The sequence below is a fragment of the Cuculus canorus genome, chromosome 4, assembly GCF_017976375.1.
Source record: "Cuculus canorus isolate bCucCan1 chromosome 4, bCucCan1.pri, whole genome shotgun sequence".
NCBI classification, from domain to species: Eukaryota; Metazoa; Chordata; class Aves; order Cuculiformes; family Cuculidae; genus Cuculus; species Cuculus canorus.
The window spans coordinates 70,134,454-70,159,156 of record NC_071404.1 but is presented as its reverse complement, the minus strand read 5'-3'; the positions used below and the strand labels follow the sequence as shown (position 1 = coordinate 70,159,156).

The 24,703-nt window shown below is 43.8% G+C and overlaps 1 long non-coding RNA gene across 2 annotated transcripts in view; it reads right to left on the bottom strand.

The window, feature by feature from the left end:
• Window positions 1-13,031: 13,031 nt before the first annotated feature.
• LOC128852155 (uncharacterized) overlaps window positions 13,032-24,703 on the bottom strand; it is a 31,314-nt gene continuing 19,642 nt past the window's right edge. For both annotated transcript variants that reach the window (XR_008449816.1, XR_008449815.1), the window contains exon 3: window positions 13,032-14,829. This is a non-coding gene — a long non-coding RNA (uncharacterized LOC128852155). The remainder of the gene's footprint in view (window positions 14,830-24,703) is intronic.

Below are 24,703 nucleotides of genomic sequence, written 5' to 3'. Positions count from 1 at the left end.
AGGTCATCCAATTAGGCCCAGGGGTTACTTGAGGTCAAAGCAACATTCTAGACACCATGGAAGGGGTTACTTGAGGTCATCCAATTAGGCCCCGGGGTTACTTGAGGTCAAAGGACCTCTCTGGAGACCATGCTAGGGGTTACTTGAGGTCATCCAATTAGGCCCCGGGGTTACTTGAGGTCAAAGCAACACTCTGGACACCATGTTGGGGTTACTTGAGGTCATCCAATCACGCTCCAGGGTGACCTGAGGTCAAACACCTCAACCGCAATCCAGTGACTGCAGAGCTTATTTTTTCAACCTCCAGTAAATCCAGAGCCTAATAGGGTGACCTGAAGTAACCCCTAGCATGGTCTACAGAGAGGTGTTTGACCTCAAGTAACCCCAGAGCCTAATTGCATGACCTCAAGTAACCCCAGGGTCTAGCTGAATGACCTGAGGTAACCCCTATAATGAACTACAGAGTGCTGCTTTGACCTCAAGTAACCCCAGGGCCTAATTGGATGACCTCAAGTAACCCCAACATGATCTCCAGAGTAGTAGTTTGACCTCAAGTAACCCCTAGCATGGTCTCCAGAGAGGTCCTTTGACCTCAAGTAACCCCAGATCCCAATTGTATGACCTCAAGTAACCTCTAGCATGGTCTCCAGAGAGGTCCTTTGACCTCAAGTAACCCCAGGGCCTAATTGCATGACCTCCAGTAACCTCTAGCATGGTCTCCAGAGTGGTCCTTTGACCTCAAGTAACCCCGGGGCATAACTGGATGACCTCAAGTAACCCCTAGCATGGTCTCCAGGCAGGTCCTTTGACCTCAAGTAACCCCAGGGCCTAATTGGATGACCTCAACTAACCCCTAGCATGGTCTCCAGGGAGGTCTTTTGACCTTAAGTAACCGCAGTGCCTAACTGGATGACCTCAAGTAACCCCTAGCATGGTCTCCAGAGAGGTCCTTTGACCTCAAGTAACCCCAGGGCCCAACTGGATGACCTTTAGTAACCCCTAGCATGGTCTCCAGAGAGGTCATTTGACCTCAAGTAACCCCAGTGCCTAACTGGATGACCTCAAGTAACCCCTAGCATGGTCTCCAGAGAGGTCCTTTGACCTCAAGTAACCCCAGGGCCCAACTGGATGACCTTTAGTAACCCCTAGCATGGTCTCCAGAGAGGTCATTTGACCACAAGTAACCCAAGGGCCTAATTGGATGACCTCTAGTAACCCCTAGCATGGTCTCCAGAGAGATCCTTTGACCTCAAGTAACCCCAGGGCCTATTTGGATGACCTCAAGTAACCCCTAGCATGGTCTCCAGAGAGGTCCTTTGACCTCAAGTAACTCCAGGGCCTAATTGAATGACCTCCAGTAACCTCTAGCATGGTCTCCAGAGTGGTCCTTTGACCTCAAGTAACCCCTGGGCCTAACTGGATGACCTCAAGTAACCCCTAGCATGGTCTCCAGAGAGGTCCTTTGACCTCAAGTAACCCCTGGGCCTAACTGGATGACCTCAAGTAACCTATAGCATGGTCTCCAGGCAGGTCCTTTGACCTCAAGTAACCCCGGGGCCTATTTGGATGACCTCTAGTAACCCCTAGCATGGTCTCCAGGGAGGTCCTTTGACCTCAAGTAACCCCTGGGCCTAATTGGATGACCTCTAGTAACCCCTAGCATGGTCTCCAGAGAGGTCCTTTGACCTCAAGTAACCCCTGGGCCTAACTGGATGACCTCAAGTAACCCCTAGCATGGTCTCCAGAGAGGTCCTTTGACCTCAAGTAACTCCTGGGCCTAACTGGATGACCTCAAGTAACCTATAGCATGGTCTCCAGAGAGGTCCTTTGACCTCAAGTAAACCCGGGGCCTATTTGGATGACCTCTAGTAACCCCTAGCATGGTCTCCAGAGTCGTGCTTTGACCTCAAGTAACCCCGGGGCCTAACTGGATGACCTCTAGTAACCCCTAGCATGGTCTCCAGAGAGGTCCTTTGACCTCAAGTAACCCCTGGGCCTAACTGGATGACCTCAAGTAACCCCTAGCATGGTCTCCAGAGAGGTCCTTTGACCTCAAGTAACCCCTGGGCCTAACTGGATGACCTCAAGTAACCTATAGCATGGTCTCCAGGGAGGTCTTTTGACCTCAAGTAACCCCGGGGCCTATTTGGATGACCTCTAGTAACCCCTAGCATGGTCTCCAGAGAGGTCCTTTGACCTCAAGTAACCCCTGGGCCTAATTGGATGACCTCTAGTAACCCCTAGTATGGTCTCCAGAGAGGTCCTTTGACCTCAAGTAACCCCTGGGCCTAACTGGATGACCTCAAGTAACCCCTAGCATGGTCTCCAGAGAGGTCCTTTGACCTCAAGTAGCGCCAGATCCCAATTGTATGACCTCAAGTAACCTCTAGCATGGTCTCCAGAGAGGTCCTTTGACCTCAAGTAACCCCGGGGCCTAATTGCATGACCTCCAGTAACCTCTAGCATGGTCTCCAGAGTGGTCCTTTGACCTCAAGTAACCCCGGGGCCTAACTGGATGACCTCTAGTAACCCCTAGCATGGTCTCCAGAGAGGTCCTTTGACCTCAAGTAACCCCAGGGCCTAATTGCATGACCTCCAGTAACCTCTAGCATGGTCTCCAGAGTGGTCCTTTGACCTCAAGTAACCCCGGGGCCCAACTGGATGACCTTTAGTAACCCCTAGCATGGTCTCCAGAGAGGTCCTTTGACCTCAAGTAACCCCTGGGCCTAACTGGATGACCTCAAGTAACCTATAGCATGGTCTCCAGAGAGGTCCTTTGACCTCAAGTAACCCCAGGGCCTATTTGGATGACCTCTAGTAACCCCTAGCATGGTCTCCAGAGAGGTCCTTTGACCTCAAGTAACCCCTGGGCCTAATTGGATGACCTCTAGTAACCCCTAGTATGGTCTCCAGAGAGGTCCTTTGACCTCAAGTAACCCCGGGGCCTAATTGGATGACCTCAAGTAACCACTAGCATGGTCTCCAGAGAGGTCTTTTGACCTTAAGTAACCGCAGTGCCTAACTGGATGACCTCAAGTAACCCCTAGCATGGTCTCCAGAGACGTCCTTTGACCTCAAGTAACCCCAGGGCCTAACTGGTAGACTTCAAGTAATCCCTACCATTGTCTTCAGAAAGGTCCTTTGACCTCAAGTAACCCCGAGGCCAATCCAATTAGGCGTTGGGTTTACATGAGATCAAAGGACCTCTCTGGAGACTATGCTAGGGGTTACTTGATGTCATACAATTAGGCTCTGGGGTTACTTGAGGTCAAAACACATCTTTGGAGACCATGATGGGGTTCCTTGAGGTCATACAGTTAGGCCCTGGGGTTACTTGAGGTCAAAGGACCACTCTTGAGACTGTACTGGGGTTACTTGAGGTCATTCAATTAGGCCTTGGGGTTACTAGAGGTCATCCAGTGAGGCCCTGGGGTTACTTGAGGTCAAAGCTCCATTGTGGAGACCATGACAGGGGTTACTAGAGGTCATCCAGTGAGGCCCTGGGGTTACTTGAGGTCAAAGCAACACTCTGGACACCATGGTAGGGGTTACTTGAGGTCATCCAATTAGGCCCGGGGTTACTTGAGGTCAAAGCAACACTCTGGACACCATGCTAGGGGTTACTTGAGGTCATCCAATTAGGCCCCGGGGTTACTTGAGGTCAAAGCAACACTCTGGACACCATGTTGGGGTTACTTGAGGTCATCCAATTAGGCCCCGGGGTTACTTGAGGTCAAAGCAACACTCTGGACACCATGTTGGGGTTACTTGAGGTCATCCAATCACGCTCCATGGTGACCTGAGGTCAAACACCTCTACCGCAATCCAGTGACTGCAGAGCTTATTTTTTCAACCTCCAGTAAATCCAGAGCCTAATTGGGTGACCTGGAGTAACCCCTAGCATGGTCTACAGAGAGGTGTTTGACCTCAAGTAACCCCAGAGCCTAATTGCATGACCTCAAGTAACCCCAGGGTCTAGCTGAATGACCTAAGGTAACCCCTATAATGGCCTACAGAGTGCTGCTTTGACCTCAAGTAACCCCGGGGCCTAATTGGATGACCTCAGGTAACCCCAACATGATCTCCAGAGTAGTAGTTTGACCTCAAGTAACCCCTAGCATGGTCTCCAGAGAGGTCCTTTGACCTCAAGTAACCCCAGATCCCAATTGTATGACCTCAAGTAACCTCTAGCATGGTCTCCAGAGAGGTCCTTTGACCTCAAGTAACCCCAGGGCCTAATTGCATGACCTCCAGTAACCTCTAGCATGGTCTCCAGAGTGGTCCTTTGACCTCAAGTAACCCCGGGGCCTAACTGGATGACCTCAAGTAACCCCTGGGCGTAATTGGATGACCTCAAGTAACCTCTAGCATGGTCTCCAGAGTGGTGCTTTGACCTCAAGTAACCCCGGGTCCTAACTTGGTGACCTCAAGTAACCCCTAGCATGGTCTCCAGAGAGGTCCTTTGACCTCAAGTAACCCCAGGGCCTATTTGGATGACCTCAAGTAACCTCTAGCATGGTCTCCAGAGTGGTGCTTTGACCTCAAGTAACCCCGGGGCCTAACTGGATGACCTCTAGTAACCCCTAGCATGGTCTCCAGAGAGGTCCTTTGACCTCAAGTAACCCCGGGGCCTAACTGGATGACCTCAAGTAACCCCTAGCATGGTCTCCAGAGAGGTCCTTTGACCTCAAGTAACCCCTGGGCCTAACTGGATGACCTCAAGTAACCTATAGCATGGTCTCCAGGGAGGTCCTTTGACCTCAAGTAACCCCAGGGCCCAACTGGATGACCTCTAGTAACCCCTAGCATGGTCTCCAGAGAGGTCATTTGACCTCAAGTAACCCCAGGGCCTAATTGGATGACCTCTAGTAACCCCTAGCATGGTCTCCAGAGGGGTCCTTTGACCTCAAGTAACCCCTGGGCCTAACTGGATGACCTCAAGTAACCCCTAGCATGGTCTCCAGAGAGGTCCTTTGACCTCAAGTAACCCCTGGGCCTAACTGGATGACCTCAAGTAACCCCTAGCATGGTCTCCAGAGAGGTCCTTTGACCTCAAGTAACCCCGGGGCCTATTTGGATGACCTCTAGTAACCCCTAGCATGGTCTCCAGAGAGGTCCTTTGACCTCAAGTAACCCCTGGGCCTAATTGGATGACCTCAAGTAACCCCTAGCATGGTCTCCAGAGGGGTCCTTTGACCTCAAGTAACCCCTGGGCCTAACTGGATGACCTCAAGTAACCTCTAGCATGGTCTCCAGAGAGGTCCTTTGACCTAAAGTAACCCCAGATCCCAATTGTATGACCTCAAGTAACCTCTAGCATGGTCTCCAGAGAGGTCCTTTGACCTCAAGTAACCCCGGGGCCTAATTGCATGACCTCCAGTAACCTCTAGCATGGTCTCCAGAGTGGTGCTTTGACCTCAAATAACCCCGGGGCCTAACTGGATGACCTCAAGTAACCTCTAGCATGGTCTCCAGAGAGGTCCTTTGACCTCAAGTAACCCCAGGGCCTATTTGGATGACCTCAAGTAACCTCTAGCATGGTCTCCAGAGTGGTGATTTGACCTCAAATAACCCCGGGGCCTAACTGGATGACCTCTAGTAACCCCTAGCGTGGTCTCCAGAGAGGTCCTTTGACCTCAAGTAACCCCGGGGCCTATTTGGATGACCTCAAGTAACCCCTAGCATGGTCTCCAGGCAGGTCTTTTGACCTCAAGTAACCCCGGGGCCTAATTGGATGACCTCAAGTAACCCCTTGCATGGTCTCCAGGGAGGTCTTTTGACCTTAAGTAACCGCAGTGCCTAACTGGATGACCTCAAGTAACCCCTAGCATGGTCTCCAGAGAGGTCCTTTGACCTCAAGTAACCCCAGGGCCCAACTGGATGACCTTTAGTAACCCCTAGCATGGTCTCCAGAGAGGTCTTTTGACCTCCAGTAACCCCAGTGCCTAACTGGATGACCTCAAGTAACCCCTAGCATGGTCTCCAGAGAGGTCCTTTGACCTCAAGTAACCCCTGGGCCTAACTGGATGACCTCAAGTAACCTATAGCATGGTCTCCAGAGAGGTCCTTTGACCTCAAGTAACCCCGGGGCCCAACTGGATGACCTCAAGTAACCCCTAGCATGGTCTCCAGAGAGGTCATTTGACCTCAAGTAACCCCAGGGCCTAATTGGATGACCTCTAGTAACCCCTAGCATGGTCTCCAGAGGGGTCCTTTGACCTCAAGTAACCCCTGGGCCTAACTGGATGACCTCAAGTAACCCCTAGCATGGTCTCCAGAGAGGTCCTTTGACCTCAAGTAACCCCTGGGCCTAACTGGATGACCTCAAGTAACCTATAGCATGGTCTCCAGAGACGTCCTTTGACCTCAAGTAACCCCGGGGCCTATTTGGATGACCTCAAGTAACCCCTAGCATGGTCTCCAGAGAGGTCCTTTGACCTCAAGTAACCCCAGGGCCTAATTGGATGACCTCTAGTAACCCCTAGCATGGTCTCCAGAGAGGTCCTTTGACCTCAAGTAACCCCTGGGCCTAACTGGATGACCTGTATTAACCTATAGCATGGTCTCCAGAGACGTCCTTTGACCTCAAGTAACCCCGGGGCCTATTTGGATGACCTCTAGTAACCCCTAGCATGGTCTCCAGATAGGTCCTTTGACCTCAAGTAACCCCAGGGCCTAATTGGATGACCTCTAGTAACCCCTAGCATGGTCTCCAGAGAGGTCCTTTGACCTCAAGTAACCCCTGGGCCTAATTGGATGACCTCAAGTAACCCCTAGCATGGTCTCCAGAGGGGTCCTTTGACCTCAAGTAACCCCTGGGCCTAACTGGATGACCTCAAGTAACCTCTAGCATGGTCTCCAGAGAGGTCCTTTGACCTAAAGTAACCCCAGATCCCAATTGTATGACCTCAAGTAACCTCTAGCATGGTCTCCAGAGAGGTCCTTTGACCTCAAGTAACCCCGGGGCCTAATTGCATGACCTCCAGTAACCTCTAGCATGGTCTCCAGAGTGGTGCTTTGACCTCAAATAACCCCGGGGCCTAACTGGATGACCTCAAGTAACCTCTAGCATGGTCTCCAGAGAGGTCCTTTGACCTCAAGTAACCCCAGGGCCTATTTGGATGACCTCAAGTAACCTCTAGCATGGTCTCCAGAGAGGTCCTTTGACCTCAAGTAACCCCTGGGCCTAACTGGATGACCTGTATTAACCTATAGCATGGTCTCCAGAGAGGTCCTTTGACCTCAAGTAACCCCGGGGCCTATTTGGATGACCTCTAGTAACCCCTAGCATGGTCTCCAGAGAGGTCCTTTGACCTCAAGTAACCCCTGGGCCTAACTGGATGACCTCAAGTAACCCCTAGCATGGTCTCCAGAGTGGTGCTTTGACCTCAAGTAACCCCGGGGCCTAACTGGATGACCTCTAGTAACCCCTAGCATGGTCTCCAGAGAGGTCCTTTGACCTCAAGTAACCCCTGGGCCTAACTGGATGACCTCAAGTAACCCCTAGCATGGTCTCCAGAGAGGTCCTTTGACCTCAAGTAACCCCTGGGCCTAACTGGATGACCTCAAGTAACCCCTAGCATGGTCTCCAGAGAGGTCCTTTGACCTCAAGTAACCCCTGGGCCTAACTGGATGACCTCAAGTAACCTATAGCATGGTCTCCAGAGAGGTCCTTTGACCTCAAGTAACCCCGGGGCCCAACTGGATGACCTCAAGTAACCCCTAGCATGGTCTCCAGAGAGGTCATTTGACCTCAAGTAACCCCAGGGCCTAATTGGATGACCTCTAGTAACCCCTAGCATGGTCTCCAGAGGGGTCCTTTGACCTCAAGTAACCCCTGGGCCTAACTGGATGACCTCAAGTAACCCCTAGCATGGTCTCCAGAGAGGTCCTTTGACCTCAAGTAACCCCTGGGCCTAACTGGATGACCTCAAGTAACCTATAGCATGGTCTCCAGAGACGTCCTTTGACCTCAAGTAACCCCGGGGCCTATTTGGATGACCTCAAGTAACCCCTAGCATGGTCTCCAGAGAGGTCCTTTGACCTCAAGTAACCCCAGGGCCTAATTGGATGACCTCTAGTAACCCCTAGCATGGTCTCCAGAGAGGTCCTTTGACCTCAAGTAACCCCTGGGCCTAACTGGATGACCTGTATTAACCTATAGCATGGTCTCCAGAGACGTCCTTTGACCTCAAGTAACCCCGGGGCCTATTTGGATGACCTCTAGTAACCCCTAGCATGGTCTCCAGATAGGTCCTTTGACCTCAAGTAACCCCAGGGCCTAATTGGATGACCTCTAGTAACCCCTAGCATGGTCTCCAGAGAGGTCCTTTGACCTCAAGTAACCCCAGATCCCAATTTTATGACCTCAAGTAACCTCTAGCATGGTCTCCAGAGTGGTGCTTTGACCTCAAGTAACCCCAGGGCCTAATTGAATGACCTCAAGTAACACCTAGCATGGTCTCCAGAGAGGTCCTTTGACCTCAAGTAACCCCGGGGCCTAATTGGATGACCTCAAGTAACCCCTTCCATGGTGTCTAGAATGTTGCTTTGACCTCAAGTAACCCCGGGGCCTAATTGGATGACCTCAAGTAACCCCTAGCATGGTCTCCAGAGGGGTCCTTTGACCTCAAGTAACCCCTGGGCCTAACTGGATGACCTCAAGTAACCCCTAGCATGGTCTCCAGAGAGGTCCTTTGACCTCAAGTAACCCCTGGGCCTAACTGGATGACCTCAAGTAACCTATAGCATGGTCTCCAGAGACGTCCTTTGACCTCAAGTAACCCCGGGGCCTATTTGGATGACCTCTAGTAACCCCTAGCATGGTCTCCAGAGAGGTCCTTTGACCTCAAGTAACCCCTGGGCCTAATTGGATGACCTCTAGTAACCCCTAGTATGGTCTCCAGAGAGGTCCTTTGACCTCAAGTAACCGCAGTGCCTAACTGGATGACCTCAAGTAACCCTTAGCATGGTCTCCAGAGAGGTCCTTTGACCTCAAGTAACCCCGGGGCCTATTTGGATGACCTCTAGTAACCCCTAGCATGGTCTCCAGATAGGTCCTTTGACCTCAAGTAACCCCAGGGCCTAATTGGATGACCTCTAGTAACCTCTAGCATGGTCTCCAGAGAGGTCCTTTGACCTCAAGTAACCCCAGATCCCAATTGTATGACCTCAAGTAACCTCTAGCATGGTCTCCAGAGTGGTGCTTTGACCTCAAGTAACCCCAGGGCCTAATTGAATGACCTCAAGTAACACCTAGCATGGTCTCCAGAGAGGTCCTTTGACCTCAAGTAACCCCGGGGCCTAATTGGATGACCTCAAGTAACCCCTTCCATGGTGTCTAGAATGTTGCTTTGACCTCAAGTAACCCCGGGGCCTAATTGGATGACCTCAAGTAACCCCTACCATGGTGTCCAGAGTGTTGCTTTGACCTCAAGTAACCCCAGGGCCTCACTGGATGACCTGAAGTAACCCCTCTCATGGTCTACAGAGTGCTACTTTGACCTCAAGTAACCCCAGGGCCTAATTGGATGACCTCAAGTAACCTCGACATCATCTCCAGAGTAGTTTGACCTCAAGGATCCTCTAGCATGGTTTCCAGAGAGGTCATTCGACCTCAAGTAACCCCAGGGCCTAACTGGATGACCTCAAGTAACCCCTATCATAGTCTCCAGACATGTGCTTTGACCTCAAGTAACCCCAGGGCCTAATTGGATGACCTCAAGTAACCCCAAGGCCTAATTGAATGACTTCAAGTAACTCCTAACATGGTCTACAGAGAGGTGTTTGACCTCAAGTAACCCCAGATCCCAACCAGGTGACCTCAAGTAAGCATCAACATGGTCTCCGGAGAGATTCTTTGACCTCAAGTAACCCCAGGGCCTAATTAGATGATGTAAAGTAGCCTCTAGCATGTTCTCCAGACAGTTCCTTTGACCTCAAGTAACCCTGGGGGGGGACTAATTGAATGACCTCAAGTAACCCCTAGCATGGTCTTTCGAGAGGTTCTTTGACCTCAAGTAACCCAAGGGCCTAACTTGATGACCTCATGTAACCCCAGGTCCTAACTGGATGACCTCAAATAACCCATAGCAGGGTCTCCACAGAGGTGTTTGACCTCAAGTAACCCCAGAGCCTAACTGGATGACCTCAATTATCCATAGCATTGTCTCCAGAGAGGTGCTTTGACGTGAAGTAACCCCTTGCATCGTCTCCAGAGAAGAGTTTTTCTTATAGTAATCGCAGAGCATTATTGAATGACCTGAAGTAACACCTAGGGCGTCTCCTGGCTGTGATTTGACCTCAAGCTACCCTGGGGCCTAATTGGATGTTCTCAGGTAACCCCTAGCATGGTCTTCAGAGAATTGTTTGACCTCAAGTAACCCCAGCATGGTCTCCAGAAGAGTGCTTTGACCTCAGGTAACCTCGAGGCCTAATTGGATGACCTTAAGTAGGCCCAGGGCCTAACTGGATGACATCAGGTAACCGCTAGCATGGTCCCCAGAGAGGTGCTTTGAGCTCTAGTAATGCAAATGCCTAATTGGATGACCTCAAGTAACCTCTGGGTTTCCCAGAGTGGCGATTTGACCTCAAATAACACCAGTGAGGAGCAAAACCAGACAGTGGGGGTTTGGGAGTGTTCGTTAGAGCTTGGTGTTTTTTGCCTTGAAGTCCTTGGAAGTTGATAATGAAGGAGCCAGCTAGCAGAAGTTTACTGATAAGTGGGCATTGGAATGCAGAAAACTGGAAAATAACCAGAAGAGACTGCCTGCACACAGTTCAAGGAAAAAATACGAAGCAGGAAAGGTTATGAATATGTAGTAGGCGCTTATAACTATATATGTTTTTAGGCTATAAGTAGCTCCTTGTTAAGTTATATGTTGTGCAAGTGAGGAGGAAAACTCCATCACACCCCAGCGCTGGAAATATCCCTGCTTTATAACTCATTTTGGGTTATAGGGTTTGATTCCGCTAAACAAAACCGGTGTTACTCCAAGCCCATGAAGAGTAGAGGCACATGACACTGCAGCAGGGGACAGCCACAGACTTTTTTTTACACATTGTCAGGGCAGAGATTAAGGCATCTTAACTTAGTTCTGTCATCATACACATACATATATGTGTATGTATACAGATGTATGCATAGACTGGTGATAGATACGTGTGGACACCTATGCATAGACACACATAAACACACAAAACGACTCCCCAGTCTGCCCCATGGATGTTTCTGTGTCTCTGTAAGAAGCAGAGGGACACCCCAGGAGCATACATTGCTTTTCCCCTGAAACACTGAGTCTTTGCTGCCTAACTACAGCTCTTGACAGCTGGTGATTTATTTTTGAGGGCCTTCAAAAGGCATTTAGAATTATTACACGCAAAATGGTGCTTTATTTTGCTACTACCATCCTTCTAATAGTGGCTATTCTATATGTTGCAGTACAGGGTTATTTTGATTTTCATACGTAAGAGCAGAGAGTATGCTATCAACAAGGGCTTACACACCATGTGGTGGATTCAGCGTAGCCTAAACAGCAGTGACTCCCAACTTATTGTGATTTATGGGAGTAATATTAACCTGTCTGGTTTCAAAATTCCACATGGCAGCTGCCTCCTCCAGTAAATCTCTCAACGGTGACAAACGTGCTCTAGCACTTTCTCCTAATGCAGTGAGAGCCACTGGAGGAGATGTTGGACACCACATGGATACTCCTTCTTTGGCAGTGATTTCCTTCTGCCAGCATGCATCCTAGTACCCCATGAAGGGAAGGAATTTCAGACATGGCAAGTACGTACATTCCCTTGATGGGAATACAGAGCAGGGCTATGTTTTGTTTCGTTGTGTTGTGTTTTCTCAACATGACTTAGAGCACCTTGTTTCTATCACAGAAGACTTATAAAATTTCTACCCTGTAAATGTGAGGAAATTCCTACTGTGCTTTCAAATTATATCCATCGATAAGACCATTCCACTGTTTTTGTCTGTTGTGCAGTATTTTAGATTTATACAGATGCATAAGGCAAGTAATATTTACTAGGACATGTGCTGTAAGGAAATAAAAGGAATAAAAAAAACAGAGGAAGACCAGAATATTAAATCTGAGGTTGAAGATTATTTCTGTGTCATTTCCATAAAAAGAAGGAAAAAAATGTTGTCATACAAGGAACTATATCAAATGTATGTATGTTGATACTGATAAAAGAGAGTGGATCTTTTGAGACAAAACCCACCTACATATAAGAAAAAAAATCAATTGCGTGAAGCCTTTGTTATGTATTACAGACAGAGGGAAGGTTATAATACAGTCAAGATAAATAAGCTGTAGCATACTTTTACTGAAAAAGCAAAGTTGCAGAACATAAATCTTTTCTCAAATCTGTTGAAGTTTATAAATTAATAATGTAGCACATATGTTGAGTATCTTCTTTTTTTGCGTTGCAACCGAAGTATACATCTGGCAAGCGACAAACCAAATAATGAATAAAAAGGTAGTGTGATCATGTTCGGAAGCCTTTTGTCTTGCACAGTACCATTCAACTCTGAGTATATCACAGATACCAGAGAGCGACAGGAAAGTATTATTAACATGGATAAAGAGAAGGAATCTTTCTTTGTATTTTTATATCAACTGCATACTGCTGAAAATATCAGCTACTCTGTAATATAGCACATCTTACACATGCCCCATAGGTGTCAAAACACTCCTTCAAGCAGAAATGATCTCTCTATGTAAAACAAGTATCCCCTCACTTCTCGATTTAAGACTAGCAAATCAGACTTTATAATCTTGACATATTTAAACCAATTTTTTAATTCCAAATCTCCAAAGGCTTGGGTGGCAGTCTTTGCTGCCCTCAGCCACAATAAGTAATATAATATACTTTGAGTGGACCAACTCAGTTAATATCAGCAACTGGCCCTGGGTGAACAGCATAACAAATATTCCACTTTAGTATTTTTCCACACTTTTTCCAGCGTGCTAAAACTTTTGATTTTCCTTTAAGAAAGAAGAAAAATCAGAAAGTGGATTTTTAAGTATGTCAGTTTCATGGATGCTTTATTTTTCCCCTAAATCAGGTCTTACATTTTTAAGGTTAGACAGACTGGAAATATCTAGAGTTAATATACAATGGATGTGTGAAGCAGAGAATATGAATAAAGAAATAAGTATGGTTATGAATATAAAAGTCTGAGAGGCAGAGAATGGTTTTCATTCAGTGTGATCAACCAAGCACAAAGCCTGATTAAGTATGAATGGGCATGAGTGAAGCAATGTAAATGGAAGGCAATATGACTGTCAATAGAAGATTAGGAATGTGCAAGGCACGGTGTGACAGGGTATTTATAAGCATGTCAGATTACAGATTATGATGAAAAAAGGAATTTTAACATTTCTAATGCAAAAAGAGAACACATTCCACTTCCTCAGAATATAAAACTCCATTTTATGAACAAGTCTTGTATTCCAAGTCAGAAGAGTGCAGCAAAAATGAAGGTTTGTGGGTATGTGTCACTGCCCAACACACTTGTTAGAAATGCACCATGTAAATGTCAGGTAGATTGCAAACAATGATTTTATGCAAACAATCTAGTCTATAAAATGACAAGTAAATTGCATGAATAAAAATTTAATTTTGTTTAACAGCAGTAAAGAAAAAAAGGATAAATGGGCACATTAGAAAAAAAAATGCAATTACCACCAGATCTTTACTCTGTCAAAGAGTTTAATATCAGTTTCCAACACTCAATACAAATTTTATGAATCTCCGTCTTAACTGAACAGAATGAGACTTTCCGAGTATCCAGACCTCTAGGAAAGTGCTCCTATATTAAACTAGCAGTGCTCAGAGGTGTCTTTGACAAAGAAATCTGAAACTGTGGAGCTTGTTTACACCAGGAGACTAACGGGCTTCTCACTTGAAAGCAACATGCATGTCTTGACATTTTGGATAGTGTGTGTACCCAATGTAGGTGTGGTTTTCTGTCTTTCAGAAAGAAAAAATTATTTTAAGATAAGTATATCCTCAGTGTTTGGTATAAATCTTCTAATATTATACATGCATTCTTATTCATACAAATGGAGTCCTTTGTACCTCTAGATATTAATTAAATAGGTTGTTTTTTCAATCCTAGGCTTCTACGAATAACTGGTAGGTGAGGCTACACAGATTAAGGATCAGAAAAGGTATTCTATGACATGTTTTGCAAAGGTTTTATTATTACATTATTACCAATGACACTAAGGAATGAAATGTCTTCAGTACAAATAATACTTTTAGCAACTTTAGGTTCTTATGATGTCAGACACACATTTAGACTGTCTCTTATTTTATTGTTATTGAACTACACTGCAGGAAATATTCCTAAAAAGAAAAAAGAACAAACCTGTACTGAAGTTTATGTAGTAATACATGTGTGCATAGTTTCCCAATGGTAACTTGTTTTAGGTGTTAACAATTAGAGGATACAATAGATACCCTATACTTTATTTCATTTAACTGTGGTAGGACTTTTTGTTTCCTTCTATATGCACCATACAATAAAACTGAATTTCTCCTTCTGTCTTCTCTAAGTAGACAAAACTTTGGATAGAAGTTTGTTTTAGCATTATTACCCACTGTTTGAAGTAGAAATAGAATTTAAGAGAAACATGATGTACTTTAATCACATTTTGATTATCATGAATTACAGGAGCCTCTACCTATGTTTGGAAAGTATGAGTAAAATGAGATTGCCTTTCTTTTCTTTAAAAGGATTGTTAGTGCACCCACCTTGCTATGTAATATCTTTCTGAAGAACAGCCTCTCTTATTCACAAAGACAGAAAACCTAGAAAAATAAATTAAGATTTAGATTTTTAACTCGTGATCTATTTGGGAAACTTGATGCCAGCTGATTTTCTATTTGATATTCACATTACATTCAAGGCGCAAAGAAATAGAAGCCACAACATCAATAACACAAAGCTAATGTACATGCCAACTTTAATATTACGCCTGTACTACTGGAATTCTTGGTTCAATAAAATCTCTATGTTTAGCCATAATGTAAGCCTTAATACAAGAGCTAACTTTTCACAGAATACCTGAAGAATGGTGCATCGTTTATCTGAATCACGTAGATGGGCTCTTTACTATAGATTGAGATTAAGTCTTCTATAGTAAAGAGGGTTGCTTCAGATCTGTCATTCTTCTCCGTAAGTAACCTCCATCGCTTGTGTCCCAGATCCCTAAACTGACTAAGTCCTAGTAGAGGGGGAAGAGGAGTTTCTCCTATGACTGTAGCTTATATTCCTCCTTTGCGACCTTAACAACTTACAGATGGTTATATTGCTAATACTAAAGAGCATAGATGTTGAAGAAGAAAAGAAAGCTGGTAGAAGAGTATCTACCCTTCCCACAGTAATCTGTGAAAATGCACAGCCATAAGTATTTAAAAGAATGCTCTACAAAGAAATGCTCTTTTCTCAACAATTTCTTCTGTCTTATATATAACCAATGCATAGCCTTACCCAAAGAGCAGTAGTACTAGCATGAATTCTTCACTCTCTGTATTCTAGCTATTTTGGATAAAAATGGATGGGGCTGGATCAGGAATTTGTGTCTGTTTTTTGGTTTTGTTTTTTTTTTTTCATTCTTTCTTCTAGACATATATTTTGACACAGAATTTTCCATTTGCTCTTGCATGTTAAGTTTGCAAGGCAGCTCGATGTTACAAGTATTGAATGTGGATCGGCTCTTGAAAAAAACCTGCTGTTTTCTAGTTCTGTGATTGCGGATGGTTATTCCCTCTTCCCAGTAAGACTAACAGAGATCAGTGTGACTTCTTTTCTTTTATCCCCAGAGTTACCAAAAAGAAAAAAAAGTGATCTACGTTTTCTGGAGGATTTTGCTGCTCAGCTATTTCTCCATTAGCTGCTGAGGAAGGTGCAGCTCTTTCCAGTGTGACTACTTCCTGTCCCATTTATCTGTCCAATTTCAGCAGTAAGTGCCTTTTTTTTTTGAAGCTGTCATTGTTGATGCATTTGCTGATTCTCTTGTAAAACAAATTTGGTGATTTTTAAAAATAGTCTTTCTTATTACACAATTATACCTGGAAATGATGCATATTCTATTCTTGTCAGAATTATGAGGAAACACTCAGTACGTTTTGCTTTTATGATTATTTAACATTCTAGTTTTGATATCTATGTGTGTACAGAAGTCTGACACAATATAATTAAGTATGAGAAATAGATTCTTTAACAAAAATAAATAAGTTTAATAATGGGTGTCAATCACACTAGTACTATTTACCTTTGATAAATTATTTTCTTGCAAAAGTATTTGTCTTGCTGAAGTTCATTTAGAAAATTTGAGGAAGGCCTTCAACTGAAAATACAAGGTGAATTCTCTTACACTCCAAATAGGCTCTTATATGTTCAGATATTATATCCTTATTGCTCACATAATTTTATCTAATCTTATCAAAAAGTAAAACTGAAGAAACTACTATGACCTTAACAGCAATAGACCCCCAACGTGGACACATATGTTGGCTCAGAGATTTAGCTTTTACTGTCAAGGTTAAAAAGACAGACCAAGAATGCTTTACAGATTACTGTCAGACAGGATATTTGCAATGGATGGTTACAGGAGGTACAGGAATTATGTAATTTGAACTGGATGCCTCTTCTGTCAAACACTGAGATTTTCCTGGTTCCCCGATCATACATATTTATTGCTTAATTACCTGGTAACAACTTGATACAATTAAAAGGTCCTTAAAGTAAAATAAATTGGTATTTCAGAGGGAGGGAAGGGGATCATGCGTGAAGTACTGAAAGTACAATGCCACAGATAGCCTATTTGCTTTCTGGACTCCTTTTTGCAGTCAAATTTACAGTGTATCTTTGGATTTTGTTTGTTAGCTCCAAGCTGTAAATTAGGTTACAATATGTGCATGCACGTGCATGTGTCTGTACATCTGTGTGTAAACCAGAAACTATCAATAATCATGTGCTTATTTTCTCTTAAGTTACATGGGCATACTGTAATTTATGTCCTTCCTTCTTGACACTGTAATCCCTTCATAGAAATGTCACAAGTAGTTTAATTCCTCTTCTCCTCTGTATTTCTTATTTAATTGCTATAATCAGTGCAAATACTTCCTTATTTATATGCATTTCCCTCTGTGCAAGCATATGCACACAGATCTTCACAAAATAGTTTCTCCAAATGCACTAGAGTGAAATAGCTAATAGCAAGACGCGCAACTAAAGCAAGAAAAAAAATAAGCCAGAATTTTAGCCTGTCAAGATAGACTTAAAGCAGTACGGAAAGCAGTGCACAGTAGCATTTTTCTTTTTCCAGAAACTAAGTGAGGAATTTCTGGATGTGTGAATTTGTTTTCAAGACTACATTATTATTATTGGGTTTGTGATAGTATTCAACAAGGAAATAGCTGAGTACATTAGCAGCTCTAATGTTCCTTCTCATTTCAGTTCATCTCTGAGGTAAAAATTTATGTTAATTCTGTGAGTGAGGAATTGCCTCAATTTAGAAAGCATCTATCATATATGATGTTAATTAGATTGCATGCTAATATAAAACATCCCATGTTAAAATTTACATAGTTTCATCAATATTTCCATTACAATGCCAGGTTTCTCAGTTATTGTTTCAGTACAATACCTGCCATTTACGAAGATTTGATAACAAACATTTTATATTTGAAACATGAAGATGCAATTCCTACTCATTTAACAGCTCAGTTTGGCCCCGAAGTTCAGTTACATCAGAAAAAGGCTTTGCTTTAATATTTCCCAATAATGGACAAATGTTTTTTCTATTTCTGGATACAAAAGCCGTTGTTTAACAATTAGTCGTTCCAAAAACCGTCTCCCATACTGTGACCTTGCAATGTTGCCCTACCTTTTAAGAACATAAAAAGTACCTGAAGTAGTCTTTGTGTAAATAAATCTGTCCATCAATTGTCTGCTTTCCCAATACATGGATTTTCCAGCTTGCCAAGTCCTAGTATGAGCTAATATACGCACACAGGAAAATTCAGTCTTAAAGAGGAGCTGAAAATCTGTCCTGATAATCATCACAGAGCTCTTTTGCCATGCACTGACATTTATATATATCCATTTGCAATAAAGCGGTGCTATTGCTGACTTGTTTAATGCCCCAGCACTACAAAAAAATCTCTTCTTTTTTTTCCAAATTGGCAACTAGGAATGCCAGGAATACAACTGAGACAACTCCCTGTCTAAATGTGACATAAAATGCGTTTCTGAATGTCAGCGTTCAGCACTGTGACTTTATTAATTTTTGTTACACTTATCTGTCTTTTTGCAGGTGGCAGTCTGTCTGCAAATTGCCCATACATTCTCTATAAATGTTTTAATTTTCCTTATTATTCAAGTAGCAATTCTCGTAATTATTCATTAATTTCATAATTATTCAAGTAGCAACTGGGCTCATGACTCTACCATTCAGAAATGACTCTCTATTATTTGACAACTGTAATGCAGTTTGTATTTTTTCCTCACATTTAGTCATAAAACATACTTCGGCCAGTAAATGATTTAAAACCCAGGGAAAATAATGAGTCTTTCAAATTCTGGACTTTAGATCACATTTAAATATGTAGCTTCAGATTTTAGACTAACAAATATGAAAAGATCAATCAGGTTTATCGTCATCTTACGTTCTTAACACTTATTTCATTCTTGCAAATGAAAAAGAGGGTAGGAAAACAGTGGAAAAAAAGGGTAAGAAAATGGTAAAAAAGAAAAGGAAAGTGCTTTTTATATACATACTTGTTTGTGTATACTTGTTTGCATATACACACTTCTGTTGGTATGCCAATACATTCATACTTAGATAAACAGTTCTCACCTAAACATTTATCTTAGCAAAAGGCAGCTTTTGCAAACTACATGGGAAACCAAAGGAAGTCTGGTACAAATATGGCTGAACCAATTTGCTGGATTTAGCAATCATGTTTGTGAATACATTATTCCACCTATTGTCCACTAGTAACCAAAAGTAAGACAAATCTTTTATAAGTATACCTGCCTTACAATATAGCTGTAAAGAAATCTCCTTTCAGATTGCCACAAAACAATGAAATAGAAATAAGAAAATATAAGTTGGAACTCTTTAAAAAAAAAAAAAAAGAGCAAAACAGTTTTAGCAGTCTCATTTTATATTTATTTTGAATAAAAGGTCAAATCTCAGCTATTGAATTACTCACAGGAATCTTATCCTTTAATTTGTCTTGAGATTGCAGTCATGGCTTTCAGAACCATACAATTCCACATTATGTCTCAAACTATTACTATTACAACTAAGAAAACTGCACTGTTTTCTTGGAAAGACATTACTGACTTGAATCTGGCTCCTAACTGTGGAACTTAGGCCTCCTTTGAGGACTTGAAGAAACCGGTCATTTAGAGGCACCCGTTCACAGTCAGAACACATATTGTTGAGATAAATCCAGAAGCTTCAGCTGTGTTTGCTATTATTTAGGGGGACACAGTGTAGAAAAAAAAACCTCAAAAACTATTTGCACACTTTTTTTAATGTATGTACAGCCCATAACACATAATTATGAATACCTGGAACTCTGTGGCTAGAATAATTTCAAATAATTTGTCATATAAAATATAGTCAAATTACTCATCCTAAGAGAAAGTTTAATTGCAAAAGCTGGAAACTGTCACCTAACCTGAACATTTTACAGGGTTTCCTGAATACAAACCAATAAGCAAGAATCAGAAAAAAGTAATATATTTGTTTTAGAAAGATACAAAATACCTACTATTACATCACGATTGGTATCACCAGATAGCACTATTACAAATATTTGCTTTATCTTAGCAATTGATAACACCTAGGTGAAAGAAGTTGTGCAGAAGAAAGGAAAAACTTATGCAGTTGCTTACTGGCATTGCTCCTTTTTCTAACATCCTGTTCTGAGAGCAAACATAGCCGTAGAGGGTTTGGGGTCAGAGTGCTAAGAGAGCAGAAGTCAATGATACTTCTGTGTCTAGAGATGTGCAAATATCCATATGTACAATTTACACCTAGAGTTTAATATTAGTGCTAGAGAAGATAAAATCAACAGTGAATAGTATCCTATTGCTGCACACTCTGGCTGGGGGTGGCACAACCTTCATAGACAACCCAGCTCTTGGCAGATATATTGTGGCAATAGCTTTGCTGTAGAATGAGTAACAGACAGTGGGTGCAATTTAACAAACCTCAAGGTGCTGTATCTTGGACCAAAAGGAATAAAAAAATGAATTAATTGTTTTACCTCAGAAGCAACCCTTTGAACCAGGCTTCCTGCCCTCTTGTGCCAACTGCAGCTTAATATAGGCTACAATCCCCTTCCATCTAGGCTGTGAAGACTGTGTTTCTTTAACGATCTTAAAATGATGCCATCTGTAGCATTTAATATGTAACAGCTGGGGAAAGATAATGGCCCTTAGTTATGTCTTAGGTAAAGCTACAACTAAAAATGACTGAGTAGGGGCAGAGTGAGTAAATATTCCTGAGACCACCAGCAGACCACTCTCTGGGAAATTATTTCATAAGTACTTTAAAATTTGAAAAGCTATTGATTTGAAATTAAGTAATCACATTGACATACAAAACAGAGCCTGATGAGCACCCTAACTGTATCTAAGCCCTTCTCCCCACTCCAGCTAATCCATTGGAAAGGTAATAATGCTCTTCTAGCACAGAATCACAAGGTCGGAAAGGACCCATTGGATCATCGAGTCCAACCATTCCTAACACTCCCTAAACCATGTCCCTAAGAACTTCATCCACCCGTTCCTTAAACACCTCCAGGGAAGGCGACTCGACCACCTCCCTGGGCAGCCTGTTCCAGTACCCAATGACTCTTACTGTGAAGAATTTTTTTCTGATATCCAACCTGAACCTCCCCTGACGGAGCTTCAGGCCATTCCCTCTTGTCCTGTCCCCTGTCACTTGGGAGAAGAGCCCAGCTCCCTCCTCTCCACAACCTCCTTTCAGGTAGTTGTAGAGAGTAATAAGGTCTCCCCTCAGCCTCCTCTTCTCCAGGCTAAACAACCCCAGCTCTCTCAGCCGCCCCTCGTAAGACTTGTTCTCCAGCCCCCTCACCAGCTTTGTTGCTCTTCTCTGGACACACTCCAGAGCCTCAACATCCTTCATGTGGTGAGGGGCCCAGAACTGAACACAGTATTCGAGGTGCGGTCTCACCAGTGCTGAGTACAGAGGGAGAATAACCTCCCTGGACCTGCTGGTGACCCCATTTCTGATACAAGCCAAGATGCCGTTGGCCTTCTTGGCCACCTGGGCACACTGCTGGCTCATGTTCAGTCGGCTGTCAACCAGCACCCCCAGGTCCTTCTCTTCCGTGCAGCTCTCCAGCCATTCTTCCCCCAGTCTGTAGCGCTGCATAGGGTTGTTGTGCCCCAAGTGCAGGACCCGGCATTTGGCCTTGTTAAACCTCATCCCATTGGTCTCAGCCCAGCGGTGCAGCCTGTTCAGATCCCTTTGCAGAGCCTCCCTACCCTCCAGCAGATCCACACTTCCTCCCAGCTTAGTGTCATCTGCAAACTTGCTGAGGGTGCACTCAATGCCTTCATCCAGGTCGTTGATAAAGAGATTGAACAGAGCTGGATCCAGTACTGAGCCCTGAGGAACCCCACTTGTGACTGGCCTCCAGCTGGAGTTAACTCCATTGACCACCACTCTCTGGGCCCGGCCATCCAACCAGTTTTCAACCCAGGAGAGTGTGCGCCTGTCCAGGCCAGAGGCTGACAGTTTCTGCAGCAGAATGCTGTGAGAAACTGTATCAATGGCTTTACTGAAGTCCAAGAAGACTACATCCACAGCCTTTCCCCCATCCAGTAGTTGAGTGATTTTGTCATAGAAGGTGATCAGGTTAGTTTGGCAAGATCTGCCTTTTGTAAACCCATGTTGACTGGGCCTGATCACCCGGTTCTCTTGCGTGTGCTTCATGATAGCACTCAAGATTACCTGTTCCATGACTTTCCCTGGCACTGAGGTGAGACTGACAGGCCTGTAGTTCCCCGGATCCTCTCTGCAACCCTTCTTGTATATGGGCACAACATCAGCCAGCCTCCAGTCTAGTGGAACTTCCCCAGTCAGCCAGGACCTCTGGAAGATGATGGATAGGGGTTTGGAAAGGACATCCGCCAGTTCCTTCAATACTCTTGGGTGGATATGTCCTCCCTCTCTACGTCCTCCCTCCCTCCCTTCCCCCCTCATCTTTTTTAATTTGCTGAGTGATTGTCTTCACTTTTTTTAGTTTATGCTTTTGAAGTGATGCTATCAGAGAAAGAAGTCTGTATCTTTACTTGTACCCATGTTGTCTTTCCAGCCTCAACAGTTAATCTTTCCCTTAATCGCATGCTGCAGCACTGGAATGTTGGGAAAACACCAACAAGAAGAAATTCAACACAATGTTAGAGGGTTATTTCACAAAAACATCCTTACTTTTATTTATGGATTTTTCCTGCTTATGACAATCCTGTTAATAGCAGACCGAGGAAACTTCGGTGCCGTGTGATATCACTAGATGTAGATTTGCTCTACCGGATCAATCCTAATCTAAAGCAGGTTAATTTCCAGGAGGTGCTTATGTCTGCTTTAAACATTAGAGACATGGTTATTCTTTGAGGTATAGCCTGTAGGTCAAGGAGGATTAGCTTTTTACGCTGATATGATGTCTCTAGATGTACTTAGGCATAATCCCCATCAAGGATACTGTGTGTCTTCTGCTTCTGATAGCAGCTAAAGGGCTGCCTGGCCGGCTGTAGGAGCCATTCTTATTACCCTAAAACAGAGTCTGAGTTCAAACTTATATTAGTGCTAGTGATGTTGATGTTCCAGAGAAACAGACAGTAATGAAGTAACAACAGGTCGGAGAGAAACTCTGTTTTGTTTTTTCCAAGGACAGTAAGAGCATGAATGAAAGCAAAAAATGTAGATACCCTAGAAAGCAGGGCAGGGAAAAAGTACAGAGCATCAAGGGTGACAATTCCCCTCCCCTTCTTCACACCCTTACTGAATGTGTTGGCAGAGGGCTGTACTGAGAAGCACAAAATAGCAAGAAGCATAGAAACAGAATAGGATTTGAAAATAGCCATTTTTTTGTGGAACTCACTAGGTCATGAGATTCTGGGATTTAGATCACATCATCAAAGCAATGAGTTGAACAATGCTTTAAAAACATTGAGATCCATAAAAAAAACCCAACAACAATAACGACAACAAAAAAAAAAAAACAAGAAAGAAAACTCCCAAACAATCATCAAACAAATAAACCCAAAATGCTGTGTTTGAATTATACCAGTTCTCATCTCAGCAGTACCAAGAGGAACAGCAGACGGAAAAGCTTGTAACGGAGCTGAGGTAAAACGCATGAAATTGGGAGTCAGAAAATACTGGAAATGACATGCTTAGAGATAGAACTGTGCTCAGCGTCACTGATAAATCACTCAGGTAAAGGTGTCTGAGAAAGGTGGATTTGGGAGTGCAAAAAGAGATAATCTGAAGAGCTGCAGTGCCAACCAAGCCAAGATCGGGGCTGCACTGCATTTTGAAATCTGCTCTCGCTCCCTCACTAACCACCTTGAAAACCATGCGGGAGGACCAGTGGCCCTTGAGTGAGAGCAGAAAACCCTCCACACCTCACACCTGGGTAGAGAAACTCCCACCAGCCTGTGCACATTTTCTGTCACGAATGCAGTATGTGTAACAGCTATTCTTGCTTTTCAAAACAAGAAACTTACCTTGAGGAAAAAAAACCAAAACAAAACTACAAATCCCTGGCTGAACTCGTACGTGACTAATCTCTTCTTGTGGGTGTAATATCAGGAAATAGGACAACTCCTACAGCACACAAGAAATGTACTCAGAGGGTTCAAGTGAAGCGCAGGAGCTGAGGTTCATCTTTTAAAACAGACACTGTATCCCAGTCCAAGTAAAGAAAATGAATGAACTACCTGTGTTGTAATGCCATCACGGGAAACACTGAAGTCACTTTTATAGGGTAACGGCTGAAGAAAGGCTGGCATTTGACCCTCTGCCATGGAAATACCATCAAGGACAGTATTACTCAAACACAGTTAAAGATTTAATATAAAGTAGACATCCCAATGCATGAAGCATCACTGAATACTGATCACAGACATCCTTCAAGAATTTAGCAGGATCCCTTACGAAGTACAGACACATATCTATATTCATTGATCATCCCTGTCATGCACCGCTATAGAATTTATGGTTACAGTGACAGAAAGCAGCAAAGGAAACAAGCAGCAACTAAGGAAACAAGGGAATATAGGCAGAACAAATATATTCAGCTTGTGGTCAAACAGCATGACATCACACAAAAAGAGAAATTGTGGAATTTGGATTTGGATACACCCAAGTTCCAGTAACCTCAGATAGGCCAAGTTGTGACAGCAAACGGTCAAAGCCAACTCATCTGCTAAAAGAAATCCTGGTAGGAAGGATGGATAGTGACAAGCCAGATGAGATGAAGAATGATATTTACTGTGCACTTTCGTTTCACCCTGGGGCAGGAACAAGTTTCATTGCCTACCTTTTGGAATAAGGTCAGCTAGTGAAGTGTTGCAACAAAAGGACAGAGACTATTTGGAAACCATACAGGCATCCAGAAAATAACTGAT